The sequence below is a fragment of the Podarcis filfolensis genome, assembly GCF_964270895.1.
Source record: "Podarcis filfolensis genome assembly, chromosome: 7".
NCBI classification, from domain to species: domain Eukaryota; kingdom Metazoa; phylum Chordata; class Lepidosauria; order Squamata; family Lacertidae; genus Podarcis; species Podarcis filfolensis.
In genome coordinates, this window is record NC_139603.1 from 16,480,216 (window position 1) to 16,502,785 (window position 22,570).

Sequence of the window (22,570 nt, forward strand, 5' to 3'; positions counted from 1 at the left end):
TAAATTCAAACACCGTTTGAAAAGTTTTAGCATTTCCAGCCGACTTCATCAAATTCAGTTGCTCAAAAAGCTCTGTATGGAATCAAATCCCACCATCTTTAAAGAGGTTCCATATTATCTTCATTCATTTGGGATTTGGGTTTTGACCGATAAAAGCAACTACAAATTGGGGAGGCGATCTGCTTCTTCCATAGTTACGCAATGCATACCTGTACTGGAGACCACTTTCAAGTATTCTGCAAAACCTGAAATTGCTGAGATTTCTTCCAGACCCTAATAACTATCTCAACCCTGAGGATCTCCATACATAATGTTTCCTATATAACATACAGGTCATTATTTGTACTGTTGTCATGTGGCTCACAATGATCTATTGCTATAAGAATATTTCAGACCATACTTGGGTTTGCCATGAAGTCCACACTTTGGGGGAACCAAATGTTACAGAAGTCAGGCCACTGCTTCTGAAAACTGTATCTCCATGTCTATTTCTCTTCCCCTGAAACACCTCATGGATGTATACCATGTGAAATGAGGACATCACATGATGGTTTTCCTGCCTTTGCCAGTTAGGTGCTCTTGAGAAATCCAGAACAATGATGGATTTGTTGCACTCACACTTTGAAACTTTTAGTTTTACACTTAAACCATCACCAATTTAAAGCACCTACCTTCCCCCAAAAGATCCTAGGATGTCAGGGATGTGGCTGAATCAAACGCCTGTGAAGAGCCAGACTCTGGAGATGAAGGAATGCCAGTACAGAGGGAGATAGCGTCTGACTCTGGAGACGAGCAGAAGTGGGTTAGCCCGGCCCCTCTTCATCAAGAGTTCCCAGACTTGGAAAGCTCACAGACAGAGGGAGGGGAGGAGATAGATGGCATTGAGGGGGTTGCTATGCAACCAGGAGAAAGGAAGTGTTTCGAGGCTTCTTCTTTTGATAGCTGGGGGAGGGGTTAACCCACCTTCTCCCCAAACTAGAAGAGCTGAAAGGGTCAAAATGCAGTGGACGTACAAGAGAGGATGGACTGGACTTTGGCACCCTTCGTGCTGCAAAAGGGGTGGAGACTCAGAGTGACCAACTCATAGCAATGGCGGCAAGCTCGGAGCCGCTCTCTGGATGTAAATTATAAATAAATGTACATAAAACTGCCAGAAGGGAAGCGGGTGGTGCTGTGAGTTAAACCACTGTGCAGCTTGGGCTTGCTGATCTGCAGGTCGGTGGTTCGAATCCCCGCGATAGGGTGAGCTCCCGTTGTTCGGTCCCAGCTCCTGCCAACCTAGCAGTTCAAAAGCACACAGTGCCAGTAGATAAATAGGTACCACTCTGGCGGGAAGGTAAACAGCATTTCCATGTGCTGCTCTGGTTTCACCAGAAGCGGCTTAGTCATGCTGGCCACATGACCCAGAAAAACTGTCTGCAGAGTGGACAAACACTGGCTCCCTCGGCCTGTAAAGCGAGATGAGTGCCGCAACCCCAGAGTCATTCGCGACTGGACTTAATTGTCAGGGGTCCCTTTACTTTTACCTTTTTAAAACTGCCAGAGACTCATTAATTCTTATCAGAGCTTTCTTGCCTGCCTGGGATCATTACATAGGAGCTGTAGAGTTTCCAGAACTCTACAAAATATGGTATCCAGGATTCTTGGGGCTAAGCCATGTGCTTTAAATCGCCTTTAAATGTATGGTGTGGAAGTGACCCTAGTGCCACCTGAACACCCCAGTCTCTGGATGTGGGTCTTGTTAGAAAACACAGTAAGTGGAGCATCTGTTTCTCCCTCATCATCCTCTAACCTGCTAGTTTCACAGAGATCTTGGCTTGTTTTAAACCAGAGTTCCCCACTGAGGAAGAGCCATAGCTCATGGCAGAGCATCTTGCTTTGCATGAAGAACATCTCAGGTTCAATCTCTGGCATCTCCAAGAAAGGACCAGGTGTATCCCCTCTCTGAAATCCCGGAGAATAGCTGCCAATCAGTGAAGAGAATACTGAAATCGGTGAACCAATGATCTGACTTGGTATAAGGCAGCTTCCTATGTTCCTATTATGCCAGAAACAGGGGGTTCTCCATTATTATTATTATTATTATTATTATTATTATTATTATTATTATCCTTTTTAATTACTTTTTTATTCAAAATTAAAACAAAACATATTATCCAGAAACATATAATCCTTATTTCCCCCCATTTTTCCTCCCTTCCCCTCCTTCCCCCCACAGAACCCACCCACCCCCACCCCCCGACTTCCCTCAGTTCCAGTCTTTGATTTCTCTAAAAATGCTGTTTTCTGCATGTACACAGTTGTATAGATCCTCAAACTATTTAGCTGATAATTATCAATAAAAAGTTTGTGAATGTTTATTCAAAACCAGCCAAGGAGTCCAGTTCGCTTTGTTGCGTCTTCAAATACTTTGTAAAGGGTTCCCATTCATCTTTAAAGTCACAGTTATCCTTGTCCTGTAGCTTGTATGTCAGTTTTGCCAGTTCTGCATAGTCCATCAATTTTTCTTGTCATGATTCTTTAGTTGGGGTTTCTTCAGTCTTCCATCCTTGTGCTATTAAAATTCTTGCGGCCGTTGTCGCATACATGTAGATGTTTTTCAGCTTTTTTGGCAGATCTTTCCCTACAATCCCTAATAAAAATGCTTCAGGTTTTTAAACAAATGTTAAATGGAGCATTTTCTTCAATTCGTTATATATCATTTCCCAAAAAAATTAATTACCTTACAATCCCACCACATATGATAAAATGTCCTCTCCTTTTCTTTACACTTCCAACATATATTTGAACTAGTTTTGTACATTTTCCCTAACTGCACTGGTGTTATGTACCATCTGTACATCATCTTCATGTAATTCTCCTTCAACAGGGAACAATCTGTAAATTTTAAATCAGTTTTCCATAATTTTTCCCAATCTTCCATCATAATGTTGTGACCTACATCTTGTGCCCACAGGGGGTTCTCCTTTAATGCCAGATAATGTAACCATGTTCTGGACTAATAGTTTGTGTGCTATGTGCTATGAAATAGTTTCAGCCTTCTAAATTTATATCTACCTTGAAACACTTTGAAACCCATCAATTTTGGAGATTCAACAATTTAGTATATGTTTCGACCTTCTGTATTAGACATGACTAAACTCCCTAACCTTCCTTAAAAATAAAAAAATAAAAAATCACATGAGTGAATGCATCCCAAAATGCTATAACATCTCCTTAATAAACCTTCCTTCTATATAGGTGGAAGTGTGGGAGGGATGGGCAAATAAATAAACAGAAGAAAAGATTTCTCAGAACTCAGAAGGTTCTGAGTCAGAAGGTTGAGTAGAGCCTGGTGGTCTTAGAAATCATGTTATTTTCTAATTACCAGAAGGTCTCCCAGCATCTTTTATTTATCTGATGATAAAGCCATGTGGACTTTTCCTTACAACCTTTTGAGGGTAAAATTACTGCTGCTTCCCAACCTGAATAAACTCAAATAAAAACAAATTCATTAAGACTGCATTCAGTTTATTAGGTTTGTTTCATAAGTTAAAATGCCAGCGCTTCTTTCGTGATTTCTAACATTCCTGTTGCATTATGGAATGGTGGCTTTTTGACCAATCTACCATCATGTCAAACTAAATTTTAAATTGTGGGAAAGAACTGTATGCCAAGTTACTGCCCCAAATCTCCTCAAATGAAATGCCAACACAAAATTCAAGTGAATTGCCAAATTAACGGGGTCACAATCAGATTATTATTTTTTCTTCTGGAAATGATCAACACAGAAGTGAGTGCCAAAGTTCCACTAGATTCCGTTAGATTTCTAAGTTTGTCAAGAAAATGGAATAAAGTGCTGTCTGAATGCAACATAACTTCTGAATAGACATGTATAAAAGGTAAAGGGACCCCTGACCATTAGGTCCAGTCGTGGCTGACTCTGGGGTTGTGGCGTTCATCTCGCTTTATTGACCGAGGGAGCCGGCATACAGCTTCCAGGTCATGTGGCCAGCATGACTAAGCCGCTTCTGGCGAACCAGAGCAGTGCACGAAACGCACGAAACGCCGTTTACCTTCCCGCTGGAGCGGTACCTATTTATCTACTTGCACTTTGATGCGCTTTCGAACTGCTGGGTTGGCAGGAGCAGGGACAGATCAACGGGAGCTCACCCCGTCATGGGTATTTGAACCACTGACCTGCTGATCAGCAGGTCCTAGGCTCTGTGGTTTATTTTTTTTTTTTTTAAATAAATTTTTATTAGAGTTTTACAAGAGAAAAAAAAATAAAAATTTACAGAATAAAAAAAAAAAGAAAAACCACAGAAAAAAATAGACAATACAAAAAAGAAAACGCACAAAATACACAAAAAACAACTAAATAAGAAAAAAAAAGAAATTAAAAAGATAAAACAAATCCATTTTTCTCAATATCCTCAAAGTCATATGCTTGTATCCTTGACCTCCTCACACCTCCCCCCTTTTGTGTTCCCATTTTCATACTTAATTCAGCAAATTCTTACCCTTTTTCAAATATCTTGACTTTGTGTCATGACATATTATACCTCAATATTTCCAACCATTCATCAATACATTTTTTACATAATCTTATTAACTTTTGTCACTAGTTACCACTTATTACCAATCCAAGCATAATTTTAACATTCATTAATTTTACAGTATTTCCGAAGATAGTCTTTAAATTTCTTCCAGTCTTCTTCCACCAACTCTTCTCCCAGGTCTCGGATTCTGCCAGTCATTTCCGCCAATTCCATATAGTCCATCAGCTTCATCTGCCACTCTTCCAGGGTGGGTAGCTCTTGTGTCTTCCAATACTTTGCGATGAGAATTCTTGCTGCTGTTGTTGCATACATAAAGAAAGTTCTGTCCTTCTTTGGCACCATTTGGCCGACCATGCCCAAGAGAAAGGCCTCTGGCTTCTTAAGGAATGTATATTTAAATATTTTTTTCATTTCGTTATAGATCATCTCCCAGAAAGCCTTAATCTTTGGGCACGTCCACCAAAGGTGAAAAAATGTTCCTTCATTTTCTTTACACTTCCAACATTTATTATCGGGCAAATGATAGATTTTTGCAAGCTTGACTGGTGTCATGTACCACCTGTATATCATTTTCATAATATTCTCTCTTAGGGCATTACATGCCGTAAACTTCATACCTGTGGTCCACAACTGTTCCCAGTCAGCAAACATGATGTTATGACCAACATCTTGTGCCCATTTAATCATAGCAGATTTAACTGTTTCATCCTGCGTGTTCCATTTTAGCAGCAAGTTATACATTCTTGAAAGTGTTTTAGTTTTGGGTTCTAACAATTCAGTTTCCAGTTTTGATTTTTCCACCTGGAAGCCTATTTTTTTATCCAAATTATAGGCCTCTCTTATTTGAAAATAATGCAGCCAATCTCGCACCTTATCTTTTAATTTCTCAAAGCTCTGCAATTTCAATTTATCTCCTTCTTGTTCCAATATTTCCCAATATTTCGGCCATTTGGCCTCCATATTGGACTTTTTCAGTGCCTTTGCTTCCATTGGTGACAACCACCTTGGGGTTTTATTCTCCAGTAAGTCTTTATATCTTAGCCAAACATTAAACAATGCTTTCCTGACAATATGGTTTTTGAATGCTTTATGAGCTTTGACCTTGTCGTACCACAAATATGCATGCCACCCAAAAACGTTATTGAAACCTTCTAAGTCCAAAATGTCTGTGTTCTCAAGAAGCAGCCATTCTTTCAGCCAACAAAATGCGGCCGATTCATAATAAAGTTTCAGGTCTGGCAGGGCAAATCCGCCTCTTTCTTTAGCATCAGTTAGTATTTTAAATTTTATTCTAGGCTTCTTGCCCTGCCAGACAAATCTAGATATATCTCTCTGCCACTTCTTGAAACAGTCCATCTTGTCCAAAATTTGCAAAGATTGAAACAAAAATAACATCTTTGGCAATACATTCATCTTAATAGCCGCAATTCTACCCAACAGGGAAAGCTTCAGGTTTGACCATATCTCTAAATCTTTCTTCACTTCTAACCAACATTTCTCATAGTTGTCTTTAAATAAGTTTAAGTTCTTAGCAGTCATGTTAACCCCCAAATATTTCACTTTCTTTACTATTGTTAAGCCCGTCTCCTTCTGAAACCTTTCTTTCTCAATCGGTGTTAAGTTTTTCTCAAGAACTTTGGTTTTTGACTTGTTCAATTTAAAACCAGCCACCTGACCAAATTCTTGAATCAATTCCAAAACCCTTTTCGAACTAGATTCTGGCTCCTATAATGTTAAAACTAGGTCATCTGCAAATGCTTTCAATTTGTATTGCTTGGCTCCGACCTGAATACCTTTAATCAAACGGTCCCTTCTAATCATGTTCAATAATACCTCCAGGACTGAAATAAAGAGCAATGGGGAAATTGGGCAGCCTTGTCGTGTACCTTTCTCTATCTTAAATTCCTCTGTCACCACATTGTTAACAATTAGTTTAGCCTTTTGTTCTGAGTAAATTGCACTTATACCATTCTCAAACCCTTGGCCCACCCCCATCCCCTGAAGATTTTTCTTCATAAAACACCAAGAAATATTATCAAAGGCTTTCTCCGCATCTATGAAAATTAAAACTGCTTTGGTATTTATGTTCACTTGCAGCTTCTCCAAAATGTTAATTATATTCCTCGTATTGTCCGACAAGTGTCTACCAGCTTGGTCCTTATGGATCTCTTCCAATAGTACTTTTTTTAACCTATTAGCCAAAATGTCAGCAAATATTTTGTAATCCACATTAAGCAGGGATATGGGGCGGTAGTTCTTAAGTTGCGTCTTTTCAGACTCAGTTTTCGGTATAAGTGTAATATAGGCTTCCTGCCACGACTCCGGTGCCTTTTTCCCCTCTAAGATCTCATTGCAGACCTCCTTTAGTGGCTGAATTAACCAATCTTTCAAAACCCTATAATATTTGGAGGTTAAACCATCTGGTCCTGGAGATTTACCCAGCTGCATATTCTGAATGGCACCCTCCACTTCCTGTTCTGTAATTTTATCACTCAACATTGTCTTTTTTTCTTGAGAGATTTTTTGTAGTCCATTTTTCCTCAGAAATTGGTCTAGCTCAGCCTCTTTCTGTGGCCCTTGTGTATATAGTTGTTTAAAATATCTCTGGAAGCAGTTTTTAATTTCCAATGGATTCTGTATGATCTTTCCATTTACCTCCAAATTTGTAATAGTATTTAATTTCTGTCTTTTCTTCATCTGCCATGCTAGCAGTTTCCCACATTTATTGGCCGATTCAAATGACTTTTGTCTCATCTGCTTAATTTTCCATTCCACCTCCTGATTTATCATTTTCATATACTGTACTTGATATAACTTAATTTCTCTCAGAATCTCTTGCGATTTTGGTTTTGCTCTTAATTTCTTCTCTCCTTCTTTTATTTTTTCCAAAATTTTTTCTTTTTTCTCATTTTGGGTTCTCTTCTTTATTACATTCTGTTGGATCAAAAACCCTCTCATAACCGCTTTGCCTGCGTCCCAGATTGTCCTTTTTTCAACCGTAGTGTTCAGATTTATCTCAAAGTAATCTCTCAAAGTTTTTTGGGCCTTCTTAATCACCTCCTGGTCTCTGAATAGGGTGTCATTCATCCTCCATCTGTAGGAACCGGTTGGCGTTAGTTTCATCTCCATCTTCACTGCATTATGGTCGGAGCAAGTTTTTGGGCAAATTTCCACTTTTCGTGTCTTAGGTGCCAGTCCTCTAGTTATCCATATTTGGTCAATTCTTGTCCAGGTCATATTGGCTTCAGAGAAGAATGTTCCCTCTCTTCCCAGGGGGTTCTTAGTTCTCCAAATGTCAATCAAGTCCATATTGTCAGCCAATTCAAAAAAGGTTTTTGGTAATCTGCCATCTTTAGTTACCACCTGTCTCTGCGACTTGTCCATGTTTGTAGATACCACCCCGTTCATGTCTCCCATCATAATGATGTTATAGTCCAGATAGTCCAACAATGTCTCATGCAATTTCTTAAAAAATTCAGACTTCCCCTCGTTTGGTGCATACACTCCTACGATCAAATATTTTTCACCTTGTGATTGAATCTCAATTGCAACAAACCTTCCTTGTTCATCTTTAAAAACAAATTTCGGTGATAGGCTTTCTTTAGCATAAATAACAACTCCTCTCTTTTTGACTTTGTCCGATGAAATAAATTCTTGGCCCAATCTTTTATTAATAAGGACTTTTCTATGAAGCCTTACCACATGGGTTTCCTGTAAACAAATTAAGTCCAATTGTTCCTTTTTCAATATATGAAATACTTTCCTCCTCTTCTCCGGAGAGTTAAAACCGTGAATATTCCAACTTAGTAATTGCAGAGACATGATGTGTTTATTTTAGTTTCCTCCAACTGCTCCCAAAAGCTCGTCCAGTTCTTGCGGTGGTATCTTTCTTTTTGATTTGTCAGGTCCCAAGGGTGGTGGTGCTATGTCTAAAACTCCTGGTCTCTGGTCTCTTGGCACTTCTGTCGCTTCTTTTTGTAAGTCTTCTTCAAAATCTCTCAAAAATCTTTCCTTGTCTTCCACTGATCTGATTCTAAACTTTTTCCCTTTAAAGGTAAAAGACAGTCCCTGGGGGAATTCCCATCTAAAGGCTATGCAGTTTCTTCTCAGTAGGGCCACCAAGTCTCCGTAATTGGTTCTCAAGTCCAAGAGATATTTCGGTATATCCTTAAAAATCTCAACTCTGGAATCGTTGATCTCTAAGGTCTTCTGAAAGTGTGCACTCAATATTTTATCCCTCTCTTCCTTCGAACGGAGGGTCACCAAACAGTCTCTCACCCTGTTTTTCCTCCCCCCTCTTCCAAGTCTAAAAGCGCTCACTATCTTAAAATCTTTTTCCAGCTCCAAATTCCAAAATTTCACAAATTCCTGTGTAAGATAATCACTCAAATTGTCCTTTTCAAGTTCCGGCACGGCTCTGATCCTCAGGTTTGTCTGTTTTTCTTTCAATTCGATCATAGACAATAAAGCCTGGTGATCCCCAATCTGTTTACGCATAGGTTTAATTTCTTCCTCTACAGCCACAACTTTTTCTTTTGCTTCCTCGGCTATTTTTCTAGTAGACGCAGATTCCTCCAGCAATTTTTCAATAGCTTTTGTATTTGAATTAATACTGGCTGTGTTCCCTTCAATTTTAGTTGATTGGTCTGAGACCTGTTTACTTAGGCCTTCCAATTTCTCATAAATTTTATTCAGTACAGATGTAAATTCCCCTTCTGAGGCCATTCCTTTTATCTCGGTTTGCCCCGAATCTTCCTCCTGAGTCACAGGGAGGCCGGGTACAGATGCTCTACGTTGCTGGGAGACTGTACTAGACTGTTGCACTCTGCCCTTGGATCTTGTTGCTCTTTGTTCAGTCATCCCCTTTTTATCTTTCAGTCAAGGTCAGTCCCACGGTCTGGCTTTACTGTGGAAATTCCCCAATGTCAGCAATGGAAAATTTCCCCAGCTAGATGCACTCTTCAATAGTCCTCTAGGGGGACACTGTAGCAGCCATAAAGTTCACAGTAACAAAGTACTTTCCTAAGTTTCCATGTCCCCTCCAATATAAACAAGCAACAGTTTCCAATCCAAAGAAGACTCTCAAATGTATCCCCTTGCAGAGTTAAATCTTAAATGTAGCAATGTTCATAGGTAGTGCAAGTCCAAATGTCACAGTCCTCATACACCTGGCAGTCCGTTCCCAGGGATTTCAAAAGACAGCTTTATTATTAAATTTCCCAGAAGAAATAAAGTCACTTTCCTTTCTTTCCCCCCTCTCCTGATCTTGGGGGGGGGGGGAATTCTTTCGTTCTAATGCTTGAATTTAAAGTTCTTAAGTCACCACTTTGAAGTACTAGTGTAGGAACATCTTTGCTTTGATCTTTCACAAAGCGGAAAGGCGGACTTCCTGTTTACACCTTCCCGCTTCAGTGCCAAATTCTCAAATTTTTCTCTTCAAATCCAGTTCTTTTAAAATCACCTACTCACGGATAGTCGTTTAGCAGCCAAATTTTCACAGGAAAAAGGTCAGCGCTCTCCGGCAACAGCTACGCGGCTTCACCCCGCAGAAGCAGCAGTCGACTCATAGCACCGCGCCGCTCCCGTTACGCTCCGGAACCCCTTGCGGGGCTCCCTCGCTGAATCGGGGGGCGCTAATGGTGCTAATGGTTTAACCCACAGCGCCACCCGCGTCATGTATAGAATTATTCTATTTCCATTCTGTATGATTTTCACATTCATTTCCCCATTAATCTTTTTTTTTTTTAATTCAGCTGAAAACAAACATTTAAAGATGCAGCTAAACACATATGTTTACAATATATTTCCTCTCAACATGTGAAATTTGGGAATATATTTTGACATATTTTTGAGCCAAGAACTGTATTGGAGCTTCCAGGAAATGCAAAAGCCTTGAGTGGCTAAATTCCAATTCACACACTAGTCTGCGAGGTCCAGACTTCACTACACAGGCCCATGTTCTTTTTCTCAGTATAAGGCAACTTCATATACTTTTTCACTATATGGCAACCCAACGGAGATGACTCCAGCAGGTCTAGGAGGGTTAAGTTGTCATTGAAGGTGCTGTAGTGGTGAAAGTTGAGAGATCTCCCCTTATCTTCACTGGCAGTTAATAGCCTTCCTTCAGAATACATGGTAGCCTAGTTTCTGTTTCTGATGTTGTTTCTCTTGCTAAATGAATGTTGCTAGGCTGCTATGTGGCTCCATCTGTTTCCCTGATTGGGAAAAAAATAACCAGTATTTGCTGTTCAACATCCTTTTTTCCAGTTTGTAGGTGAATTTGATTTGGGGCCGATCTGGAACTTATTGAATTGTATGAGTAATCTTGAAATTGCTCTTGTTTTATTCTGACACAGTGAGTTATGTGATTTATACGGCCTCATTACCAGCAGAGTTTAATACTGGACTTTCGCAGTTCTTTTTTTCCTTTTTATTCATACTGAGCAGCATGTGTTTCTGGAACTGCTGATTTCTAGGGTAATTCATCCTGTCTGCAATGTAGCTTTTTTCCTTAAATCAGAGAATTTAGTATAAAGTATCCCTTCTCCAGTTTGTTTCTTATTCCATGTATACAGAGCAGAATGAATAGAATAAAAATAGTTTATTTTTTGTGCTGAAGTCTAGAAGGAAAACTCTCTTTCACTTCCATTTAGTTCAGTATTTTGTTCTCACAGTGGCCAACCTGATGCCCGGTGATATTATTAGGAAAGCAAGCACTGTTTGATCGAAGAGCAGATCTTGTTGACATGATGGGGCAAGAAGAACGGAACAGCCCTGAACAATGCCCAACATACCGATGGGCTGATTTTGTCATCTTATTGTAGTCCATCTAAGGGCTCGTACAGCCTGTTTGGTGAGGCAGAAGAGCAGGAAGTGCAGAGCGAAATGACAGGTATCTGCTATTTAGGTTTGCTCAAGGCTTCTCAGATCCTCAACTCAGCATTTTTACACATTTATCATAAATATGATTTATCCCTTTCCAAACCTCACCTTTTAATGCCTGCTATTGTCAGATGTCAGAGGATCCAACACCCACGGCAGGTTGCCAGGAACGGATAAGACATGGAAAAGTTCTTACCATCTGCCTTTTATTCAATATTTACAGAGAGAGGCTTGGGACTGCAGCCTCTTGGAATAATGGCGTTGCCTTGATTAAATCTCCCCTCCCCTTCTCTCCCTCTTCCTCATTCGTCATCCCTTCTACAGGTGGCGCTGAGGGCCATTTGCTTCTGGGACCTATTTTTAAGGCTCGCCAGGTTAGGTTCTGGGAGATGGAGCATCTGGAATTCTTTCTAGTGATAACGTGTCAGCCAGCTGCTCCTGCTCTGCCTCCTCCTCCTCTCCCATTATTTCCCAGCTTTCCCCCTCATCTACCTCTGAGCTGTGATCTCCCTCAAACCCCTGTTGTAATTCTGAACTGTCTTCTTCTTCTCTGGAAGGGTCAGGCTGGGGAGGTGGTCTCCATCATTCCTCCTCTGCCCAGTCCCTGACAGCTGTTGAGACAGCCCTCAGGTAGATGTGCATGCTAACTAGGCAGGTTGTTGTTCTGATCTAGAACGGCTCTTCTTGGCTTCTGAGCTTGAACAGCCTGTGTGCATGAAACATGGTCTCTGGAAGCCACTGTGAGAGATGGGCATGGGACTTTCATACTAGATAAAGGCTGGAAACATTGCCATGTGCCTACGGATATTATTTATATTTTGCTCTTTCCCAAATGCTCTTGGTTGTATTCAACATAGCAATAAGCAGATGGTTCCATAATTGCAAGGATTTCTCCTTGTTCTAGAGATTCCCCAACACTCCAGACCAGATTTGGGGATTGTACACATAGAGGAGGAAATCTCATCATGGTAGCATTGATCCAGCACAACTGTTTAGCAGTGTACATCATTGTTTAGAATTCCACATTTTGTTTAATTTTTAAAATGACAATTTGAATGAGTCTCCCAAATATTTCACGAACGCTCACAAAATACCAACAGAACTATGGGCTTGTCCAAACTTCTGTTTGCCCCATAGTTTTTCCTGGAGAAAACCTGCTCTTTACCATTAAATCAGAGCAAATGTCAAGTGGGTTTTCTATGGATTAGCATTTGTTCTGATTCAGCAGTAAAGAGTGAGTTTTCCTTTCCACACATTCCTCAGCAAGTGGTGATAGTGGAAATTCTGAATCAGGATCCAGTGGAAGTCTGTTTTCATAAATTTATCTTGACTAAATTGCTTAAAAGTCATGTGATTAATGAACTAATATTGTTTGGGCCTCGATAATAATGCTGAATAGCCATATCACAAACTTTGTTGTAACATTATTATCTCTAGAGACTTCTGCAGTTAACAAGAGGGAATTGCAAAGCTGAATAATAGTCTTATGCAAGTCTATGTATCTGTATAAATTGCCATTTTATTGATCTTTCCGAGGCTCAAGTACTATTTAAAATATAAATAATACTTATGAATATGGAATTTAAACCAGTTTTTCTCTTATTACAACTCCCAAGACTTGAAACGATTGCTAAAATATAACAGAGCAATAATTAAACTTTAAACCTTTTCTTTTAAATATATTTCCTCCATATCTTTGACATTTTAATAAACTCTGATTTAACTTCAGCTTTTTCTACTCACATATTTCCCTAATAGATTTACCCATGGAAGAGAAGGTCAAACAGTGTGAGTTTGTCCTATTCTCAGGTGAAAGGGGTATCATTAATTATGATCTATCTTAACTAACAGTACTATGCAGTACTAAAAAGAACAGTTCAATACTGTACAGGTCTACTCAGAAGTCAGACCCACTAGATTCAATGGGACTTGTTCTCAGATCAGTGTGCCGGGACTTCTGCATGGTCAACAGTAAAATGCAATCCAAACTTGTTTTAATGTTGTGAACTTTAAGGCAATCTTCTCCAACTTTAGCCATTATGATGTGAACTAAGTAGTTTTCTGATCTATGGATTGGAATTCAAAAGAAAAGCATAGGCGTCATTCTCTTCCCTTAAAATCAGTAGGACTGGAAGTTTGGTTTCTTTTAATATTTTTTTTTCTTTTAAAAAGCCTTTTAAAAACTGTCTCTAGTTCTGATGGGAGAGTAATGGAAATTTATAAGATTTTGGAACATAGAAATAAAGTAAATCATCTAACCATCAATTCCAGCACGTGGGGGGCCACCTAAATTGTATAATTTGGCTTTTGAATAATTGGCATTATTAATGGTATTATAATTTGGCATTGTTATAATGAGGCTTTTACTGGATTATTGTAATCAAAAACTAATAAATTATTATTATTATTATTATTATTATTATTATTATTATTATTATTATTAAAAACTGCCTCTAAAAGTAAAGGGACAACTGGTCATTAGGTCCAGTCATGACCGACTCTGGGGTAGCGGCGCTCATCTCGCTTTATTGGCCGAGGGAGCCGGTGTACAGCTTCTGGGTCATGTGGCCAGCATGACTAAGCCGCTTCTGGCGAACCAGAGCAGCACTCGGAAATGCCGTTTACCTTCCATCCGGAGCAGTACCTATTTATCTACTTGCACTTTGACGTGCTTTCAAACTGCTAGGTTGGGAGGTGCTGGGACCGAGCAATGGGAGCTCAGCCCGTCGCGGGGATTCGAACAGCCGACCTTCTGATCAGCAAGTCCTAGGCTCTGTGGTTTAACCCACAGCGCCACCTGCGTCCCAAAGTTGCCTCTAGTTCTTTGCAAACATAGACTTTCGAAAACAGATGAAAATATGAAGAAGGTTGGTGAAAAGCATAACTAATGTTGGGAAAGGGCTGGAACCACTGATAGTGATCGGGCTCAATGCTCATTCCATTGCCTGTATAGCACCCCACCCCACCCCACAGGTGAGTTCATCTCAGTTCAGCAATTCAATGCTGTGTAGAAGAGTTGATCCCTTTTTCTAGCAGCAGGGCCTCTTCAGTAATGGCACCGACCCTCTGGAATGCCCCTCCAAATGAGATCTGTCACTCCACAACATTGTATTCCTTCAGGTGCTTGACTAAAATCCGGCTGCCTAAATGCCTTGGGCTGATTGTTTTTCGTTTGGGATGTGTTTTAACGCTGTTCCCCCACCGAACTCTGAAATGGAGTAGTGAATGCCATAATGACACCCGGAGAGCAAAAGTTGTTGGGTGATCCAGAAAAACATGAGAAGAAAAAGAGTGTGATTCTTTAGCAGAAGTATTTACAGCCAAAAACTTAGAGGTAATTTGGAAAAGCAGGCTTCATTGCATTTTTATTGCCATTTGATTTGAGGTGGGTTGGTTGTTTTTTAACCTGCACACAAAGCAGGTACGTCTTAATTACACTCTGCTTCAGGAACCAAATTAATTTTAGCATCTGTTTTCTTGCATATCATAGAAACATGATGGCTTTAATTTGCCGTATAACTCATCTCTTGCATCCTCTGAAGTATCTTCCATTGCTGTTGTTAGAATTACTTTGGTGCTTGAGCTGCGTCTAGCTTGTTTATGAAAAATACACTCAAAAGTAAATGTGATAGTGCCCTGTAGGGAGAAGTAAAAAAAGAGAGAGACCAAGTCGCAGGAACTCAGTTAAAAAGTAATATTGATATAAACAGATACAAGAGATACAAGCTGAGGCCGCAGAGTAATTACATGCAAAGGCCGTGATGTGAACAATAATCCAATTCACCAAACAATACAGGACATGCAGACAATGAAACATTTCATCAAAAAATACAGGATGAGATCTTCAGACACAAATGGAAGAATATGTATAGGTGCCAGCTATTAAATCCTTATTGCCTCAAATTTTCTTTCCAGTTTTTTTTCCCTCTTCCTTGCAGGGAAATGGCATAACTGTGAATCCTAAAAGCATATTATTGAAAATATTGAATAATATTTGAGTATTCAGTATGAGACAGCAGTCAATAATATAATTAAAATAGCTGTTGAAATTCTGTTAGTGCTTCTTAACACTGAAAAATACAAAATTAGCAATATGAAAGATTCTATTTACTAAGAAGATATATCTTCTGTTACTGCATGGAGAACTTACAGTCTGCCAGGATTGGTGGGAGCTGAAAAGCAACACCCTCTAGTCTAGAGCAGTGTTACCCAGCCTTGGGTCTCCAGCTGTTTTTGAATTACAATTCCCATCATCCCTGACCACTGGTCTTGCTAGTTAGGGATGATGGGAGTTGTAGTCCAACAACAGTTGGAGACCCCAGGTTTGGAAACACTTCTCTAGAGGGTCTACTGTGCTGCTAAAATGACCATACCTTGAATCAGTCACTGACCAGTCATTTGCAGGTTTAGGGCAATCACTTTGCGATCTCTTTCTGAATATGGCATCTACATGTCTTGGGAGAACAGAAAATTCTCTCCTCCACTGCACCACGAGCATATAATGATGGGTGGTCATGATGAAAATATTGGTGAACATTTTCCTATCTCTCTCTGGCCATGCCACTATAAGTGTTTCCTGGTTTATGGATTTAATAGGCATTCTTCTGGAGAATCCTGGGAATTGTAATTTGCTGTGGTGAAGTGAATTGCTTCCCAGTTACCCTCATCACCTCACAAACGGTAGTTTCCTGACTTTTCTGAGATTGAATGACATAAAATAATGTATTTCTCTATTTTAAAATGTGAGGGACTTGTCTTGACTTTTTTTAAAAAAAAATATAAAGCACCATGCACATTGCTGAAGTGGAATATGAAGGGATCCAAGAGCATTAGAAGAATAGTTGGCATCTTTATGAGCTGAGCTAATATTCTGCTCAACTTCTTGAGAATGTCAGTGTTTAACTACCAAGAACACAACTGCTCTAAAGTTTGCTCTAAAGCAGGAATAAACCTTAAGAACTAATGAATGTATATTACTGAAACCATATGGACTCTATCAAATGACAAAAGAACCCAATTAAGATTAATTTTGCTACATCTGAGCAGAAGTAAATTAATCTTCTCTCCCTCCCTTACCAACAAATGTGATCCAGATGGTTTCAACATGCCTGCTCACTCTGCCTGTCTCGGTGCAGTATTTTACAAAACCAAAAGCCCATTTTCATTTCTCACCTCTCATTTTCCACTTTGAACGCTTGCACTTTTACTATTTGTGCTGATTACTATTTCTCCTTTTCTCACTGCCTGTATTTTGATCAGCTTAAGAGGATCTCAATACTTTACATAAAATTGTACATACTGTGCCGTTGACAGTTCATGAATAGTCTACAAGTGGGAGCTGCAAAAAAACCCAAAACACACACATCACCCTTTGCAATGCGGCGCACATCTGTTCATTGTCTCAGCCAACCAGTCAAGCCTTCTCTCGGGATACTCCATTCCAGCATGCTGTTTATGCGGGGTGAAGGCCCAGACATCTCTAGAAGGATGCCCCATCCAAATATGGCTGCATGTACAAACCTTTCTAAGTGTTCTTGCTAAAATTGCACAGTCAAATCCTAGACACAGTCTAGGAATAGGCTGTATGATTTTATGAATGCATGGTTGCATTTAATGGGATTGTCCCCACATGGATGACTAGGTGAGGACTGTGTGCAGGCAGACTAGAGATGTCAGGGGAACAACAACTGGAAAGAACCATTGCTTGTGGACTTTCTATAAATATACCAGTAGTGTGCAATCGGTGGTCTAGGGGGTCTAGGGTAGTCCCCTAAATGTGCCCTTGGCACCTCCTTCCCAAAGTCCAGGAAGCTTCTGTCTTGCATAGGGCCCTCGTATTTACTGGACCGCCTCTCCTGGTATTCCCCACAGAGGACCTTAAGGTCCGTGAATAATCATAGTTTAGAGGTCCCGGGCCCTAAGGAAGTCAGATTATCCTCCTCCAGGGCCAGGGCCTTCTCAGTGATGGCTCCGACCTGGTGGAATGCTCTGTCCCATGAGACCAGGGCCCTGCAGGATTTAACTTCCTTCCGCAGGGCCTGTAAGACAGAACTATTCCGCCTGGCTTTCGATTTGAACTTAGCCTGATCTTTTATTCCCTTTCCTCCCCTCCCCCTCCCCTTTTTATGAAGGTTACCCGCTCTGGGATCCCACAGCTAATTCTCCCCTGGTCTCCTCGCTGGCCCAAATAGGACTAAATGAGCCAGCTTGCCCTGGTGATCATCTGATGTTTATTGGATGGATTTCCCTCCTAAATTGATTTTTCAATTCTGAATTTATTGTTATTCACATTTTATACTGTATTTTATGCTGGTTTTTGTGGCATCAATTAGGTGTTTTAAATTTGTTGTTAGCCGCCCTAAGCCCGGTTTTCTGAACCGGGAAGGGTGGGGTATAAATAAAAATTTATTTATTTATTTGTTTATTATTATTATTATTATTATTATTAGGGAGGTGTGATGCTCTGATGGGTCCAAGACCCCTCCCATCAGCTTCCCAAAACCCACCTAGCTTTGGGAAGGAGGCAGGAGGGCTCCAGCATCCTGTCAGAGGCCTGGCACCACCTTCCCCAAATGCAGGAAGCTTCTGGCCAGCATAGGGATGGCAGTGTGATGTTTACCCATGCAACGTCACACATACACACCCATCGCCCTCACAAGCTGGAGACTCTGGCCCTAACTGTTCCCCGATGAAAATTTTCAATACACACCACTGAAATAAACAGATAGGCCTATCTAGGACCTCCTCGTATAACACACGTTTTACAGCTGAGCTCCCACTCTCCCCCAATGAACTTACACAACAAACTTTGACCTTCTAGACCCCCTCAAGCAGCAAAGGAATGAAATGAAGGCAGGGGGAATCTTGAAGTGCAATGATATGTGTGTGTCTGTACTCTCCTTAGACCCACATGAGTGTGCATGAACCTTGGATTTGTTTATTTTTATTTGTCAACAGCTTAACATGCTCTAGTTCAAAGGAGCATGCACTATAACGACTGATATATTTACCCCATCTTTTCAACACCCTGCTGTATGAGACTCTGCACGTATTTGTTATTGCAGCTGATTGAAAGGGATTTAACGTTCTTATTGAAAACAAACATGTTTGTCAAATTTCTTTCTTTTGCTAAATGACAGTGATCATCCCCTTGTTAAATTGAATTTGACAGTGTAAATAGAGTTTTGAGTTATGATCTAATTTTCCAAACAATTGGCACCATAACTCATATGTGTAGCCAGGGATGGGGAGATACATTTGTGGAAATTTATGCCTTGGGTGCCAATATAATTTGAATGGCCTTGGGTGCTACATTATTTGGTGGAATGCCATTTGCTGTTTTGCCTCAGGCAGCAAAATACGTTTGACCAGCCTGGGCAGGTCTGCCATTAGTGAAGTATAGGACCCAGGGCAGGGATTGTTTGAGGTTCCCAACTCTTACATCTCCATGAATCCCACATATAGGAAGCATCATCAGAGAGACCATGTGATTAGGCGTGTACCAATCATTTTCAAGTTGCAGCAAGAGGGAGATGATATTGACATCCCTCATTCCTTCATCAGGCTCAGTGTGCAAATCTAAATAGCAGATATGCTTTTATTATCTCTCTGATTTCCTATTTCTTTGTTTTCCAGCCACTCTCCTTCCACTCCAACTGCCACTCATTCTAACTCCACCCAATGTTCCATTCCACTGTTGGTCATTCTTCTACTTGCTCTTCCACTGTGTTGTTGAAACTGATGCACAGAGAAACATGGACCTGGTAGACTGCGCTCTTATCCCACTCTCATTCCTCTTAATGCAGCCTATGCTGAAGTCAATGGCCTTGTGGTCTAAACCACTGAGCCTCAAGGGCTTGCCGATCAGAAGGTCAGTGGTTCAAATCCCTACGATGGGGTGAGCTCCCGTTCCTCTGTCCCAGCTCCTGCCAACTTAGCAGTTCACAAGCACACCAGTGCAAGTAGATAAATAGGTACTGCTGTGGCGGGAAGGTAAATGGCATTTCCATGCGCTCTGGTTTCTGTCACGGTGTTCTGTTGCGCCAGAAGCAGTTTAGTTATGCTGGCCGCATGACCCGGAAAGCTGTCTGTGGACAAACGTCGACTCCCTTAGCCTGAAAGTGAGATGAGCTCCGCAACCCCATAGTCACCTTTGACTGGTCTTAACCGTCCAGGGGTCCTTTACCTTTTTACTTTACCCAGTGTCAGTCCCACTCAGAGTAAACCAATCAAAATTAACAGACCTAAATAAGTCGTGCTCATTAATTTCTGTGGGACTGAAATTGGACACAACCCAATATGGGGGCTATGATGCCTTTTGGCTCATGTAAGCAGAGGCATACCTGGGCTCCCATGTGCCCCTGGCATGGAGATGTATCGGTGCCCCCTCATCCCTTGTGCCTTTGGCAAAAAGCTGTATCAGCACTTCCAAAGTAGAAAGAGACCATGGACCAGAAACACACACACAAAATTGCTTTTCAGTGCTGAGAGGAGCCTTTTCGACTCACCCACCTGCAAGTGTGTGAATGGGCAGGCAGGCTCCTAGCCACCCCAAGGCAGAGTGGAGAAGCATGATTTTTGCACACCCCTTCTTTGGGCCTGTACCCTTGGTGGGGACCAACTTGGCCAACCCGTAGGTACACCCCTGCATATAGGAGGAGGAAGTGACCGAAGTTTACCCCCACTGCTCTCATTTCTTTAAAAAATATAATAAGGTTTAATCTTCTGGCATATTTTCAGGAGAGCAAAAATGCTAAATGGCTAGGTTTTTGAGAGTTGATTTATATCTCTCATGCCTTCCCAGTTTCATCCTGATGACTGTAACCTGGCTTATTCATCATTTTTGCATGCACTGTATTAGCTTAGTAGAAATCAAGGTAATAAGGGTGGCCTGCTTTCTGATACCAAAAGATAACCCCCTTTAAAAATAAAAATAAAAAATAAAGTATTACATTTGACTCAGAAAATAGCTAAAACCAAAGGTCTGTGGCAGAGAGAATGTGTGAATTATAGTGCAGCCTTGGCTGCAAGGTTTGTTTATTCTTGTCATGCTGTCTGGCAGGCTCTGGGAAGGAATTCTCTGCTTTCCTGAAGAAGAGGCAGAGAATAATATAGAAAAGTCACACACTGAGAGACACACTTGGGATGAAATATCAGTGACATAAAACTCACTTTTGAAGCTAACAATGGGGTGAGTAATGTATTTGCTCTTTGCTGCATATTGTCTTTTACTCCAGTAATTTTTCTTTCCTTTTCATTATTTCTTTCCTGTTTTACATTGCAGAGGCAGCTGACAAATATAAACACTCAAGCAGTACAACAGTGTCAAAGATGATGCAGAGAGCTAGGCATTTACAGAAATCTACTTCGGCTTGGAGTTTTTCAAGCGGTGAGGTGCTACTGAGGTGCAGGACATCGCATGGACAGGCGGAGTCTCCCAAACCCTGGGCGGCCCCGTGTGGAATAATGACTCAAGACAACATGCTATGGGATTAAATTGGCCACAACTTTATTATGTTTCAGATGTGGGTAGACCTTGGCTCAGGCATTGGGCGTTTATCCATCCCGGTCCCCCGCCAGGGATCTGGGGAACATCAGGGTTATCCAGTGCGGGGGGGGGGGGGGGGAGCTGGCTCTGGAGAACATATGTTCAAGCAAAGAGTGGCCGCCCCCTGTTATGCCGCCATCACAAAGGAGAGCAATGACAACCTCTGGGCGTACGGCCAAAGCCTCCCCTCAAACAACCCCTTTAACAGGAAACCCTGGTATCGCTGCTGCAAAGAGGAAGGGGGCATGGGTGACTACTGCACACCCTCCCCCATTTAGGGAAGATAGACTAAAGGATTCCACCCAAGGCCTGATACCACCAAAGTTGTGACGTTTTGCTACGGGAAAGGCAAACCTGCCAAAGCAGGAGAATTCCTTTCCGTCCCTTCAACAGCGACCTTGACGTAGCACCCGCATACCTGTGGAGAAAAGGTTAACCTGCAAAAGAAGGCTTAACTGAGGGTGGGTAGGATGGGAGAAGCTCTGGAGCCAACTGACGATTCCCAGGTAAGATCCTCCCCATATTGTGTGGGCAGGTGGTCCCTCCCCCTACCTAGCCTGATCACCTTGGCAGCAGTTGATCACGGCGAGGGTTTGCCAAGCGTGCCTTCCTCTTAGCGTGTTTCTCCCTTTCGTCCTGAGTTCGAGCATCTTCAAAACCCATGACACCTTTGGTAAAGGCTGTTCTCCAATTGGAGCACTCGCAGGCCAGTGTTTCCCAGCTGTCAGTGTTGATACTACTTTTTTTTAAAGATTTGCCTTGAGAGAGTCTTTGAACCTCCTTTGTTGACATGGGCAGAAGCAGGGTGAATGCTGAATCTGACCTAAGACTCAACCTGACAAATGTTACACTGAACATCAGAGGACTTTGTTTAACACAACTGCATGCCAACAGCTGTGCAAGGAGACTTAGGTGAAATCAAAGGGCGTTGAACGTTTTTATGGAAATTTTCTTTCCTGATCACATCCGAAGCCTTAACCAAAGCCATTTTGGTGAAGAGAGACTGCTTGTTCTCTGCTGGTTTGAAGCAACTTGGACATGCTGAGACCAGGAAATGGCAGCCCTCATCTGTTTCTAAATGTGGGAAGACAAAACTCACTTCAAACAGGCTCTTTCCATCAGCAGGGACCCCAATTACTCCAATAACAGTGGGTAGACACTCCATTTCTATGTTTCCTTCAGCTGAACATGGCCTACTTTTCCCCCTAGAAGATCCTGTTTCTCCATTTCCTCTTTTACTATCAACCATGCTGTGTGTTTCATTACAGAGAGCTTTGTGTGACACACTGCTTTGACAAAATCCATCCTACAGAGCTCCTGTAGAATTCCCAGGCCTACATTGCGCACAGCTGGCCTTAACATCACCACCACCAGCATTTTTGCCATTCCCCGCATTCTCTGGTGGCTTCCATTTGAGGTCTGATCCTCCACCTCTTTGGCATTGTCCAATTTGATTCCTTTAGAGGGAAAATGTTCTAGGTATCAGGAACATTGACCATAAATTGTCCTAAAGCAGTCCACTCTCAGTCTGCTGGAATATGGGGTTTCAACAGAAAGAAAAACAATGGATTAAAATTAAACCATGACTATGTAACGTTAC

At 41.3% G+C, this 22,570-nt stretch overlaps 2 long non-coding RNA genes across 2 annotated transcripts in view; one reads left to right on the forward strand and one right to left on the reverse strand.

Moving 5' to 3' along the window:
- LOC310767181 overlaps positions 1-21,588 on the forward strand; it is a 138,160-nt gene extending 116,572 nt beyond the window's left edge. The window contains exon 3 of the long non-coding RNA XR_014550667.1: positions 21,572-21,588. This is a non-coding gene — a long non-coding RNA (uncharacterized lncRNA). The remainder of the gene's footprint in view (positions 1-21,571) is intronic.
- Positions 14,759-19,167, reverse strand: LOC310767241. Its single transcript, XR_014550788.1, has 2 exons — positions 18,865-19,167; positions 14,759-15,059 (listed from the first exon to the last, which is right to left on the reverse strand). It is a non-coding gene; the product is annotated as an uncharacterized lncRNA (long non-coding RNA).
- Positions 21,589-22,570: the final 982 nt, after the last annotated feature.